General features: G+C 43.9%; 1 protein-coding gene across 6 annotated transcripts in view; it reads right to left on the minus strand.

The window, feature by feature from the left end:
* NCOA3 (nuclear receptor coactivator 3) overlaps positions 1-14885 on the minus strand; it is a 1019275-nt gene that overhangs the window by 89231 nt on the left and 915159 nt on the right. For 4 of the 6 annotated variants that reach the window (XM_042465907.1, XM_042465909.1, XM_042465908.1 and 1 more), the window contains exon 1: positions 1588-1612. The exons of the other annotated variants lie outside the window; for them this stretch is intronic. The gene's annotated coding sequence lies outside the window, so the exon portion shown is untranslated. Of the gene's footprint in view, positions 1-1587; positions 1613-14885 lie in introns of those variants that run through there. 6 annotated transcript variants of the gene reach the window in all.

Consider the following 14885-nt stretch of genomic DNA (forward strand, 5'->3'; position numbering starts at 1 on the left):
AATTGCATTTTAGTAGTTTCCATGCTTGTAACTGATTATTATTATTATTATTATTTTCACTTGCCCTTGGTGTTCTATGTGCAAAATCCCCTCTCAATGAGAAAGAGGAGGAGGAGGAGTGTGACTTTCCAAAGTGCATTTCTGTGTATTTTTGGTGCATTTATTGCTGAAAGGTCTGCTGTAACAATGATAGCAGTGGAGGTGATAATGATGATGGTGCTTCTGTGGAAGCTCCGCCCCTGTTATATGGCTCTACCCTGGAGGGTAGAAGCCCCACCCCCAGCATGCGGCTCCGCCCCGGGGGTGGACGCTCCACCACTGTTATGTGGCTCCGCCCCTGGAGGGTGGATGCCCCACCCCTGGCATGTGGCTCCGCCCCCCGGAGGGTGGAAGCTCCACCCCCGGCTTCGGCCCCCCCAGTTGTCTGAGGGACAGCAACCTGGCCCCCGGCTCAAAAAGGTTGCCTACCCCTGGCATACAGAAACAACCAATGAATTACTGTCTGTTACACTGCTGGTACTACAGCCATCAGCACAGTAGTTGTAGTACAACAAGTGTCAGGATAAATTATCAGCTGTCTCAACTGTGGATCCTATGCCACTTCCAGCCTTGTCTCAGAATCACAACCAAAAGACTCAAATACAAATATTATCAATAAAACAACAGATCATTATACCAGTGACATGAATGATCCAATCTGTATTTTCTTGAGTAAGGGAAAGTGTACCGATATAACTTTTCAACATAGTGATGCTGCTGATATAAAAAATTAAACTGATGGAATGAGAGGAAACTGTCTGACAAGGTGGCAGGGATACCATCCAACCACTGTTCAGCTTGAGAAAATTCAAAAGGTCTTCTGCATAAATACAGTGTGACCCATATATGTGAGTCACTGAGACAATGAAAAAGAAACACATTACTGTCCTTCCAATTCCAGAGAGGAGATCCATCAACTGAACCATCACTTTGAATTCTGACCAAGGTAAGGTATAGTTGTTTCACAAGTAACACCCTGCTGCCAAGAGGGATATAACGAAAGTTAAAATACCATTGCCTCCTTAATAATAGTTTCATGGATGTTACCATCTGATAGGTCAAAGTTATATCAACACAGAGATATGAAGCACTATGGGCTGAGGAGGAATGTGGGATTTATTTTGCACCAAAAAGATTTTTACAGTCTTCAAATAATCACTCTTACTGCACAAAAGAAGCATTATTAATTTGTCTCTGTTTGTACATTCCAGTAAAGTCTCTAAAACAGACTATCAAATTATATATTCTTTAACCTAAGTTCAACAACAACAACAAAAGAACAAATTTGTTGAGTTTACTTATCTGGACCAAGATACTAATTTTGTCTGCAGCACATGATTTTTTTTTAAAGCTTATGAAATAATATCAAGATGTTTAAAGGGGAAACTGTTGTCAATAAAATATGCAAGAACAAGTGCCAGAACTGCATACTCCACATAGTTTCAATTTATTGTAACACTTTTGAAGTTTCCAAACCCATTTATATTAAGTCTTTTCTGCAGAAGAAAGGAGGGGGTTCTCAAAAGTAAAAAGTGCCTTTAAACTTACCCACAAAAGAGCAGTAAGGTGGCCAAGTTCATGGATGACACCAAATTATTTAGGTTGATTGAAACAAGAGGGATGGCAGCAGGATGCTGTAGAACAGTGCTGCTGCTCCAGCCTCTTCAGCTGCAGAGAGGTAGATGGATGCCTGGCAGTGCAAAAATATACCTCAAAAATATACCTAAGAGCAGGAGTAGGCAACCTTTTTGAGCCGGGGGCCGGGTTGCTGTCCCTCAGACAACTGGGGGGCCGAAGCCAGGGGGGATGAGCTTCCACCCTCCGGGGGCGTGGCTGCATGCCAGGGGTGGAGCTTCCACTCTCCAGGGGCGGAGCCACATGCCGGGGCGGAGCTTCCACCCTCTGGGGCAGAGCTGCATGCCGGGGGCAGAGCTCCCACCCTCTGGGGGTGGGGCTTTCTCTGCTCCCTTTCCCGACCTCCAGCTGTCTGAGAGACAGCTAGAAGTGGGGGGGGGGGGATTTGGAGAGGGGGTGACAGGCCCGCGCCTGCTCCTCTTGCCCTTCCTTGGCCCCCCAGCTGCCTCTCAGAGACAGCTGGGGACCAGTAAGGTCCCATGAGGGGCAGAAGCAACAGGCACGCAGCCCCCGCTCCTTTCCTCGGGGCTTTGCCAGGCCTGAGGTGTCCTCCGAAGGACATCTCAGGTCTGCCGAAACCCCGTGCGGAGGAGGAGGCATGTGCCCGCCCTCTCCTCCTCGGCCCCTTCCTTCGGCCGAACGGGCTTCAAGGGGCCCGTTCGACCAAAGGGGAGGGAGGCCAAAGGGAAGGGCTTGGGCACCCGTCCCAGGCCATTCCCTTTGGCTCTTCGCTTTGGCCGAAACCACTATCATTGTTAAAGCAGACCTTTTAGCATTAAAAGCACCGAAAATACACAGAAATGCACTTTGGAAAGTCACACTGTCTCACCTTCATAAAGAGTGAGTGCATGTCTCAGAAACTGACTGATATCATCATCATCATCATCATCATCATCATCATCACCACCACCACCACCACCACCACTATCATTGTTAAAGCAGACCTTTTAGCATTAAAATTATTATTATTATTATTATTATTAACTTTTATTTATAAAGCGCTGTAAATTTACACAGCGCTGTACACACAATCTTTTAGTTAGACGGTTCCCTGCCCTCAGGCTTACAATCTAAGAAGACACGACACAAAAGGAGAAGGGAGTGGTGGTGGGGAATGGGATCAGGTCCAGCAGTTCTCCACCTCCGAGGCCTGGACCAAGGCAGATGGACTGAAGGAAGAGCTTGGTTTCTTCATGGATGGTTAAAAGGAGGCTTCCTGGGTCAGAGAGGGGCTAGCCTCTGGGAATGCTTCTCTAAACAATATAGTCTTTAACTCAGTTTTGAAACTGGGTAGAGAAGTGATGAGGTGTGCATGTGGGGGAAGAAGGTTCCAGGAGTAAGGGGCAGCAAGCGAGAAGGGACGAATTCGGGAGGGGGCAGTGGTAGTCCTACATTGTGACAGGAGACCCTGACTACCAGAGCGGAGGGTGCGAGTAGGAATGTAAGGAGAAAGAAGGTCAGATAAGTAAGGAGGGGCCAATCCATGGAGAGCTTTGAAAGTCAATAATAAAAGCTTGTACCGGATGCGGAAGGGGAAGGGGAGCCAATGAAGGGAGGATAAAAGAGGTGAAACATGGTCAAAGCGACGGGCAGCTGAATACTGGACAGAGATTAAAGGATGAAGGTGTGAAAGAGGAAGCCCTGTCAGAAGGAGGTTACAATAATCTAGTCTCGAAACCACTAGGGCATGGACCAGAGTCTTGGCAGTAGAGGCTGAGGAATGGACAGATCTTGGCAATGTTGTGGAGAAAGAATCTACAGGCCTTGGTGGTGGCCTGGATCTGGGGAATAAATGACAGAGAAGAGTAAAAAATGAAGCCAAGACTGCGGGCTTGATGAACCGAAAATACACAGAAATACACTTTGGAAAGTCACACTGTTTCACCTTCATAAAGAGTGAGTGCATGTCTCAGAAACTGATAGATATCATCATCATTATCATCATCATCACCACCACCACTATCATTGTTAAAGCAGACCTTTTAGCATTAAATGCACCAAAAATACACAGAAATGCACTTTGGAAAGTCACACTGTGTCACCTTCAGAAAGAGTCTTCTTCTTCTTCCTCCTCCTCCTTCTGCTCCTTCCTTCCTCCCTCCTTCTTCCTCCTCCTTCTTCCTCCCTCCTCCTCCTGCTCCTTCCTTCCTCCCTCCTCCTCCTGCTCCTTCCTTCCTTCCTCCTCCTCTTCCTCCTTCCTCCTCCTTCGTCCTCCCTTCCTCCTCCTGCTCCTTCCTTCCTCCCTCCTCCTTCTCTTCCTCCTCCTCTTCCCGCACGGGAAGGGCAGCCACGGGTAGGGCGGGAAGGAGGAGGAGGACCGCCGCCCCTTCCTGCCCTGCCCGCGGCTGCCTGGAGCCATGGAAAGGGAGGGAAAGGGCAGGAGGACCCCCGCCCCTTCCTTCTCTCCCCGCGGCTGTCATGCAGCGGTGGGAAGGGAGGGAAAGGGCAGGGGGACCCCCGCCCCTTCCTGCCCTGCCTGAGGAGGAGCTCCTCCTCTTGAGGCTGGCTGGCCAATGGGGGCAGGCTGGAGCTCCAACAGCCCGCCCCCTGGCAGCAGCCATTGGCCAGTCAGCCCCAGGAGGAGAAACTCCTCCTATCTAGCCCTGCACACGGCCCTGAAGCCATGGGCGGCGCGGCGCACTGTCAGTGGCCCACCCTCCTCGGTGCCGCCACCGCCGCCACGGTAACATCGGCGGCAATCGGCGGCAGGACCGATTACTTGTGACAGGGTTGCCATTAGTCAGAAGCTATTTGAAGGCACACAACAATAACAGCAGCAATAGCAGCAGCAGCATTTCCACAGGCACAGATACCACAGCTTCACATACCAATTGCTGAGAAACAATAGCAGAAGAAGGCCCTCACTGTTAATGGCCTTTCCATAAATATCTGGTTGACCACTGTGGGGAATAAAGAGGTTGAATAAATCAGCTTTTAGTCTGATCCATCAAGGCTTTTGTGGGAGGGGATATACAGGTCACATATTATACATCCATTTAGTAAACAGTATTCTAAGTATTTTCATTTGAAATTAAGCAGGATCACACTCAGTTCGCACATTTTTAAAACACTGAGTGTAGGGCTGGCAGTTCAAACAACTGGGAGGAACCTCTTTCCACAGACAGAACACAGATCTCTTGATCACAGTCTCACATAGAAACCTTTGGATGACCTGTCTTCTCTCTAATAAGCTTCTATGCACCTGGTTGTGCCTGCTGATTGACCAATGCGTTTTAATAGGTCTTGATCAATATATTAATATGTGATATTTAGGACCTAAATCCAATCGCTAGTCCCAACTAGAACAGGCACAATTAATCAATTTAACTTACGTACAGGTAAGTTTTGACGTATCAAGTTCCCATTAAGTCAATGCACCTACTCTGGTTAAGACCTGCAATTGGATTTGGGCCTAGATGTTTTGCAACTGCATTGCATAAATAATAACAGTGTCTTAAGCTAAGAGATTGATAAAAAGTTAATTAATGTCCTAATTTTTCACCTTTTGATCCTATTTACGATAACTGTTAAGAAAGAGAAAGCCATTGACTACTACTATGAAGCAGCACATGCACACACAGCAGGGACCTTTTTAAACATTTTGAAATGAAGGAGGTACATTTCTGCTCAGGGTATGATGAGGATCCAACAGTAGCAAAGGTCACATAGGTCAATACAGCATGGCATTTTAGTTTTAAAAATCTAAGTTCTCAATGAATTATCTGAGACTTGCAAAAATGTGAAAAGGTTTACTTCCTGAGCAAGAAAATGTACATGAAATTAGATGAAGACTATTCTTCCGACTAAGGAATGCTAAGTGGATAAAGATGCTGCAAGGCAAGAAGAAGCTGTGTGCATACTTAGGATGTACATTCCTAAATTTAATGTAAAGGTGAGCAACTGTGGTTGGTCTACTCTAAGGGATAATAATCTGCCTCTGGGATTCTCTGAAGATCCCATGGACTGCCAAAAAATGGAGGAAAAAATATCAACAGGAAGTCACATTTGAAGTTCGTGTGTGTTTTCAATGTTAATAGAGTGAAAGGAGGACAGGTTACATGTAACTATAGTTTTTTGAGTGATCATCTGTGAACATACAAATTAGTTGTCTTGTACCTGCATAGGGCATCATTCGGAACCATCCAGACTCTAGATTCAAGAGCATTATATAAGCTTTTTGGCAGTAACCCTGCCCACCTCTAATGCATTTATATATGGGGATTGCTGCCAAAATCACTAGTTCCACTGGAAAGAGATGCAGCAATGCAAACAACAGGCAGGATGGGCAAGGTTGTGTGAGTTCACAGGTAGATATGCAACCTGTACTTCTTCTTCATGGCCTCTGTGACTCACACAAATGGGAGACTAGTAAGCTACACAAGAAGGAGGTGGGAGTATCACTGCAATCAAAACAGAAGCTTACTGAACATGAAATCAATGCAAGACATCAAACATGAGCATAACACCCCCATTCCAGTAACAGTACATAAACAGGTTTCACAAAACAGAAGGATCTAAACCAGGGGTAGGCAACCTTTTTGAGCCGGGGGCCAGGTTGCTGTCCCTCAGACAACTGGGGGGCTGAAGCCGGGGGAGAGCTTCCACTCTCCGGGGGCGGGGCCGCGTGCCGGGGTGGAGCTTCCACCCTCCATGGGCGGAGCTACATGCCGGGGGCGGAGCCTTCGGTCAAAGGGAAGGACTTGGACACCCGTCCCAGGCCCTTCCCTTTGGCTCTTCCTTTCGGCCAAAAAGGCTCCAAGGGGCCCTTTCGGCCGAAGGGGAGGGAGGCCGAAGGGAAGGGCTTGGGCAGGCTGCCTCCTGGGCTCCTCCACGGCCCTTGCGGCCCCAGGCCTCTCTCTCTGGAGGGAGGCCTGGGGCCACAAGGGCCGAGAAGGAGCTCGCGGAAACGGCCTGCCGCTTCTGCGGGCTCCCCCACGGCCCTAGGCCTCTCTCTCCGGAGGGAGGCCTGGGGCCACATGGGCCGAGGAGCCCGCAGAAGCACCCTGCCGCCTCCGCGTGCTCCCCCACGGCCCTTGCGCCCCCCCTCTGTCCGCATTAGGGATATGCCATCCCTAAGCGGCGGCAGCAGCAGGAGGACCGGGCTGGGGCCGGTCCTGCCGCCTCGCCGGGCCGCAGGGGTTGCCGACCTCTGATCTAAACCATCAGTACACAGTACAGAATCAAAGTTTAGAAGGCAGAATTACCTTGAAATGGCAATACTAAAATCAAATAATGGAATAAAACAGTACAGATCTTCTAAATACACTATCAGCTTGAGACCTAGAGTCCATTCTGTAGTGAGAGGCAAAATTCATCAACTGTGACCAAATAATCACCCAACAAATGTCTTTTAGCAGTACACTGACCAGGAAAGCATTTATATATGGGAATTCCTACAACAGCCCATGTAGAATGGGTTCAAATTCAAGCCAGTGGGTCCTTATGAACCAGTTCACAGGCAAGATGAATGGTTGACATCACCTTTTTTGAAAAGTGCTGCAACAAAACAGGCAGTCCTTTCTTCGTCAAGGAGTAGCAGACAAAAAGTATTTGTGAAGTCTGAAAAGCCGCAGTGCTGTTGACGTAGAAGGCCCAGGCCTTATGCAAGTTGAGACAATGAAGTCTCCTCTCAAATTCAAAGTGGAATTCTGTATGAAAGCTGGAGAAACAATGTCTTAATAGATATGGACGCAAGATACTACCTTTGGCGAAAGGCAATGTCAAGTCTCAAGACTGCTCAATCGGAATGGAAATTCAGGTACGGACAGTCCACATGGAGAGCACAGAGCTCACCAGCCCATCTGGCAGTGACAATCATGATCAGTAAAGCAGTCTTCCAAGGCAGCAACCAGAGATCTCAGGTAGCCATAGGTTCAAATGGCTTCCCACAAAGCTGGGCCAAGATGAGATCCAGGTTTCATTGCAAGATCATGTGGAAGGAAGGCAAGCCTGGTCTTTCAAATCCAGGACTGCCTTGATTAAATTTATTATTTCAGTGGGAGTCAACTGGGACTTCTTCTTTCTGTGTGTCTATCTCTCTGCCTTACATGCTCATTCATACACACACCCTATATGTCAGAAAAAGGGCAGGCTCAGAGTCTGGAGGAATCAAAAGTCACAAGAAAACAGACTTGGAGGCTATATTTGTCCCCAGGGCCAGTTTGCCAATGCCCATCCCTCCTTTAATAGGTGTTACTGGCTAGTGGGAAAGGAACAACTATTCATGATTTTTGGATTATTTTATCCAGTCTTTAGTTTAGCTTATCCTTAGAGTGAGATGGAGATTTATCCTTGATTTATCCTCTTGGTAATTCAAGCCTTAGTCATGAATTCTAGTGAATTCAGAAGAAGGAGCACAGGACAAGCCTGAGACCCCAAAATTCTATAAACGTTGGCTCCAAAACTTTTCCAAACTTGCACATGTCTCCCTGATCCTTCTCCCATTCAAGGTGCATGTAGGGATTCAAGCAAACATGGGGCTACAGTATGGGAATTAAAAGCATGTGAATCATCTGATATGGAAAATGTGCTTTGTAGTCTAGCAGGCTACACCATATTTTTTGTTGTTAAAGTGAACAGGCTAAAATGAATTGAAGCATATCCAAGCACCTCAAGTACCATAAATGAAACAACTTTTATTTTTTTATTTTGATTCTGGCATCCTTGTTCCTAAACATTAATCCTGGCAAAGTATTATCTGTGAGACCACAAAATTGTGAAATATTCAAATACTACTGAATGATAGCCAGAACTCAGAAGTGACAAGAAATACAGCAGACAACTACATACACAGATTTTCAAGAAATGTTTTGTACATTTGTTGATTTGAATATCTGTATGCATGAGCTGTGCCAAATACATGTACTGTAAAGATTAAAACTATATATGCTATGCAAAGACATAATGAACACTATCTGATAAAACCAGATAATTTTCATGTTTTCACTACCAGTTTTAAAAAGCTGTTAGTTCTTGGAAAGTATTACTTATGACAGGTACTTTTTCACATACCAGTTGATGCAGACATGAGAGCACTTACCTTTTAACTGACCAGCTAAGAAAATATTTCCCTTTAAAAAGGAGGAGACAACATTCCAAACACACAGCTCTGATATTCAGTGTCAGACTTGCTTGCCAGTTTCTTGCTGCAATAACTATCCCCTTTATCCTGAAGACAGAACACATCATTCTTTCTGAAACTAAGAGCAGTCACGTTCTTGGTGAAAACAGGACATACAATCAAACAAGCACACCCAAACTGTGTCATAACAAACAAAAAAGGGTGTTATTCTATCAGACTATGCATTTTGTTCTACAGTTCCCCTATTCATGCATATCCAAAGTCCTCAGCAAGGATTTAAAAAATACTCTGAGAAGACAGCTTTGTAGATCTTCTGAGAATTAGATGTCTAGCATTACAAAGGCACTGCAATTTGTATGAACTCCTGCTTTGTCCTCTTACATTTTTTATAAGTGAATCAGGTTTTAAGGAACACATTCTGACAAACAGAGGCCTAGATGCTGAACTGATCTCATTCACATTTTTCCATTTCAGGATTATTTAAACAGGAAGCGTAAATAGTTCTAAGCAATCCAAAGCCTTGACGTTCTTTTGAAAACATCACAATAGCAACACTGGAAGAATTTGACAAAAATGGGTTTTTAAAAATTGGCATCCATAGCTTAAAAGATCAAGTCCAACGGTCCATCAAAGTAGCCAACGTCCCAGGAGCTCTTTGTTCCACTCCTTACTTTACAACCCATACAGGGCACAGAGGCATTCTCCAAGGGCTCTTTCAGGGCAGGAAAAGAATCTACTCTACAGGCTGTGCAATAATAAAGGACTAGTAGGGCAGCTGTTCTCCAGCATTTGGCTCTAGATGTGTTTGCTGAAGGAGAACCACAGAAAGTTTGGAAAGTTTAAATGACAACACTTCAGCCCTTTGTATGAATTAGTTTGCTGGACCAGATCAAAAGACACATTTGATCCTTCTGTTTCTGAATACATAAATCTAGCTCAAGGTACCTTGTTTAACACCCTAAGACAGATAGGGGCAACTGCAGCAGGCCAATTTTCTGCTCCTTGGGTCCTCCAGGGGCTGTACAGAGTGCCAGGTTAAACACAGACACACCAAAAAAGGAAAACAGGGAAAAAACTGGAAGCGCACTGCTGGTTTTAAAAAATAAGTGGCTTCTTGTTAAACAGTTCAAGGGTGCTCTGCAACCTACCGTATATACTCGTGTGCAAGTCAAACTCATGTACAAGTCGAGGGAAGGTTTTAGGACCAAAATCATGAATTTTTATATGATCCGTGGATAAGTCGAGGGTAAAATGTAGGGGGCTATAACAAAGGATCTAAAAGGGGAAACATCACTTCCTTCCCTCCATCTTCGGACCCAACCACCTAACACCCAACCACCTAACACGACTTCCCTGATGCTAGAGGAGAAGGTTTTAACACTGGATTAAAAGGGGGGGGGGGGAAGTGGATTTAAATGTGGGGTTTGGTGGCGAATGGTGCTTTTAACTTCGATGTGGAAGGGAAAGAAGTGGATTTAAAATGTGGAGTTTCATGGACAGAGAATTCTTTAACATCTGATTGGGAAGGGAATCAACTCTTTCTCACATACACACACACATCCCTTGCCGGCAGCTATTTCAAAAATCACTGGCAAGGCACACAGTGGTGCTTCTTTCGGGACCTTTTAAAGCAATATTACTGCACTGGCCCATATACATGTTGATCCCAGATTTTAGGGTCAGTTTTTGGGCTTAAATTTCTTGACTTATAATCGAGTATATATGGAAGTTTGGGGGTAGCCTGTAGCCTCAGTGGTACCCAGGGTCACACAGTACATACATACCCAACTCCTTTCCAGGCAAGCATTCTCTGAAGATACCAGCCACAGATGCTGGCAAAATGTCAGGAAGAAACTCTTCTAGAACATGGCCACATAGCCCAAAAACCCCACAAAAACTATGGATGCTGGCCATGAACGCCTTCGACTCGACATAGTTTAACCACTTGTATATTATATACTATAGCATAATTTACAGTCAAGATTAAATCCAGAACACTACTATCACTGTTTTACAAAATCCCAGTTTTGCTGCAGTAAATTAATAAATGGAAATTATTTAACCGAGTTTTTGTTAAATTAACATATAAAATTTGCTGACTCTGTACTAACATTTTAAAAAACAGTAACAGGTAGGAATTAATCTTTATGGGAACTTGTAAACACTAAAATAAAGTAGCACCTAATCTGACAATAGGCCATAATTACCACCATCTTCTAAAATCTGACCTAAGTAAAACAGGATACCTAACTATAAATTACATACAGCTAACATTATTCAGCAAGGATTACTGGCCATTTTGCAGCCACCTCATTCACATACATTAATTATTCTAAAACAATGCTCTGGTGAGTGCTGGACCTCTGGCTGCATTCACATTGCATAAATAATGCAGTTTGACATCACTTTGACTGCCATGGCTCAATAGCATGGAATCCTGGAATTTGTAGTTTGTTGTGGCACCAAGGCTCTCAGACAGAGAAAGCTAAACATCCCACAAAACTACATTTCTCAGAATTCCATAGCATTTAGCCATGTAGACTAAAGCATTGTCAATCTGGATTATTTCTGCAGTGCAGATACAGCCTCTGTGAGCTTTTTAAAAATCTCACTAAACTCTAAAAAAATAATCCTGGCAGGGTTCAGCCCAGCCTTAAATACTGTTCCATTTCCCCCCTAAAAAAAAGTCAGAAAGAGGAGTGGTGGAGAGCTTCAACAGGCCTTTAGGACTTGGCCATTTTGTAAAAACAGACTCCAGTGCCTCTATCTTAATCCTGAATGCAGGGAAACACCTAAATCTTTTTTCTCCAGGCTCTGCAGAGGAATGAGCATCCTAGCCCATTCTCAAAACTCTCACAGAAGAACCTGGCCTTAAAAATGCAACCACTGAAACTACTGGTATTGAAAGCCGCTGAGAGATCTAACAGGACCAACAGAGACACACTTCCCCTGACTAGTTCCCTGCAAAGGTCATCCACCAAGGCGACTAAAGCCGTCTCTGTGCCATAGCCAGGCCTGAAGCCAGATTGAAATGGATCTAGATAATCCATTTCATCTAGAAATGCCTGGAGCTGGGAGGCCACCACTCATTCCAGAACCTTGCCCAGAAATGGAATATTAGAGACTAGCCAATAGTTGTTAAGAATGGTGGGATCCAGGGAGGTCTTTTTCAGTAACGGCTTCACCACTCCCTTTACCCACTCAGCCAGTCCCCCTCTAGCTGATTTCAAGAGCCAGGAAGGGCAAGGGTCCAGTGCATGTGGTGGCTCTCACTTCTCCAAGGGTTGAACAACCTTTCACAGGGGTCATCTAAGACCATCATAAAACACATATTTCCTTTGTTTTTCAAGAAACAAAGGATATCCGATGTAATTAATGAAAGTTAATTTTTAATTTATGTAAAATAGATAACAAGATATGGAGAAGACACCTCTTGAGATATGTATGAGGAAAGATAGGATAATTTCCCTGAAATGAAGATATTAAATGATAAGAAGGATTCATATGGAAGACATAGGTCGCAGTCTTGTTCAATGTAACGTTAACATGTACTGAAAATTTTAGAGAGATGAGGAAGTTAATAATAATCACGAACCGAGGAATAGATATAAGAAATGCTGAAGAACAGAATGAAGAAAGTTGAATGAAGAGGGAAATTGTATCGGAAGTCCTTTCTATGGGAGGGAGACAGGAAAGTATAAAGATTTAGCCATCTTATGTAAGATTATTTGTTGTTGTGTGTATATTGTAAAGAGTATTTTAATAATAAAATAAATAAGTAAATAAAACACATATTTCCGATGGTCATAGGAACGGAGACCATCAGTTGGGGGTCATCACAACACAAGGAATTGTATTAAAGGATTGCAGCATTAGGAAGACTGAGAACCACTGCATTAGGTAATCGTGGACAAGTCACATTCTCTCAGCCTCAGAGGAAGCCAAAAGCAACCCCACTCTGAACAAATTTTGCCAAGAAAACTCTGTGACAGGGTTGCCTTAGGGTCCCCATAAAGCAGAAATTATTGGAAGGCACACAACAACAACAACAACAACAACAACAACAACAACAACTAGCTAGCAACTACTGCAAAGATCTACAAGCATCAATATTTGCATAAATTAGAAAATACCTTAAAGTTTCTGTTTCTAATTCGCTAACTAGCAAGTATCTGTATTCAATCTTCATTTCTGATTTCCACAACATGGGCTTTGACTCTGGAATCACGATAAACCACTACAACTGTGCCTCACCAGCCCCTCCCAGGTCTCACATGCTGTTGCAGAAAAATAGTGGTGAGCAGAGATGAGGGAGATTAAATCCCATGGTGTCATCCAACTAGACCTCCATACAGCTGTTCTTTTGCGTTAACCAACCTAGCATTTAGCAGCAAAAAATCTGAACCTAGAGAGCAAAGGCTATTCAGACTACAGTATGTGGAATGGAGAACCATTTGGGGCAAACAGCACTGTTACAACCAACATTTCCTTCTTGTCTGCTGCCACCTTGCTCCATATTTCCCACTGCCTTCTATTGTTCAAATGGATATCCTGTATGTCCCCCTTCTTCACACCTCCTGAGTTGGCACAATATCCCTTCTTCATCAGGGAATCAGGAAAACTAACAGCTTTCATTAACAAACATTCAGACAACCATATAGAACTTATGTCTGTTCTATTCTTCCCTTAGGTGTAAGACTTGTCCTTGCCCTCCCATCTCTCAAATCAGATTTCCTCAACCCCCTTTGGTGTCAACCTCCTTCATAAGTGATCCCATGGTGATAGGCCAGCCTCTCCTAAAGACCTGCCTTAATATCCCAAGTCCCAAAGTTGACATAACTTGGGATGGGATGACAAGGAAGCAAACTGAAGCCAGTTAAGAAGTCCCTTAAAGCCCTCCAGCAGCAACAGCTGGTGACACAATTTGCCTTGCATTTATTGTAGAGCCTCTTCTCAATGCAGGAAATGTTAAAAGTCTATTTCTAACACGAAACTTTACTTCAACCTTCTCATAATACAAACCCACTTCCAATTATGGGCAACTGTTAAAGCAAATGAGTCGCACAGACGTGTGCAATTAGGCAACTCCTGAAAACATATTTTTTAAAACTGTTACATATCTATCCCAGTGAGCTGAAGGCAGCATTCATCCCCACCACCGCTTTCCTCACAACCCAGTGAAGTAGACCAAGCTGAGAGTGAATGTTGGCTCAAGATAACTGAGTTTAATGGCTTCATAGGGATTAGATTAGAACATGGATCTTTCAAATCGAGATTCAATTCTTTAACCACACTACACTTGCAGGACGCCCTTTTACCCAGAAAAGGAACAGCACAGAAAAGGAATATGACTTATCACTGAAATGCTTAGCAGCCATCAAAAAAGGGTGTACTGTATGTCTAACACACAGTTCAAGAGTGCTAAGGAAGGGCACACAGAAGAATTTCCTGTTTTTCTGGATATCTGCTCTGCCTCAGCCAGTCTGATGCTTGACATATAAAGCCAGTTGAAACAGGCATTTTTATTTCAAATGTTAAGGTTATTTTAAAAGTATAGTTATCATTGTTCATTGTGCAATTAGAGGTAATCAGTATATTGACACATATAAAATAACAAGAGGGAATAAAAACAGCCTGTTATTAAAATGGGTGTTTAAAATAAGTTGCAAACTGGTAGTTTTAATTATAAAAGTAACATGTTATACTTGTTTTAATATAAATAAACATTCAGTGTGTAGACAGACAGTTGCAATTAAAGTTACTTTCATTTTTACTCAGACGTCTAATGAAAGGCTTTGGCTGAAAGCCAAAAACTATTTATCTGGACCCAGGAGATCTCTGAGTAAATTTCTTGAACAGCACCTCCTGATGCCATAAGGCAAAACCATTCTTGAAACTGATGAAGCAATTTGGGCATCAGGGTTTGCTGTTCAAAAGAAAAGAAGGAGGGAAATCCCACAGAGTACACCAAAAATTGATATCTGGATCTCAATCATAACCAGCATAAATACCCATCCAAAGTTTCAAAGTAATAGCAGGGTTCTCCATTCATTTCAATGAAGAGAAGTCCTCTGTATATTCAAGCACCTCAAGAGGAAATTGTGAGCAAGAAATTCTGGTCCTGTTGATA

This window comes from Sceloporus undulatus, chromosome 4 (assembly GCF_019175285.1).
Source record: "Sceloporus undulatus isolate JIND9_A2432 ecotype Alabama chromosome 4, SceUnd_v1.1, whole genome shotgun sequence".
Lineage (NCBI taxonomy): Eukaryota > Metazoa > Chordata > Lepidosauria > Squamata > Phrynosomatidae > Sceloporus > Sceloporus undulatus.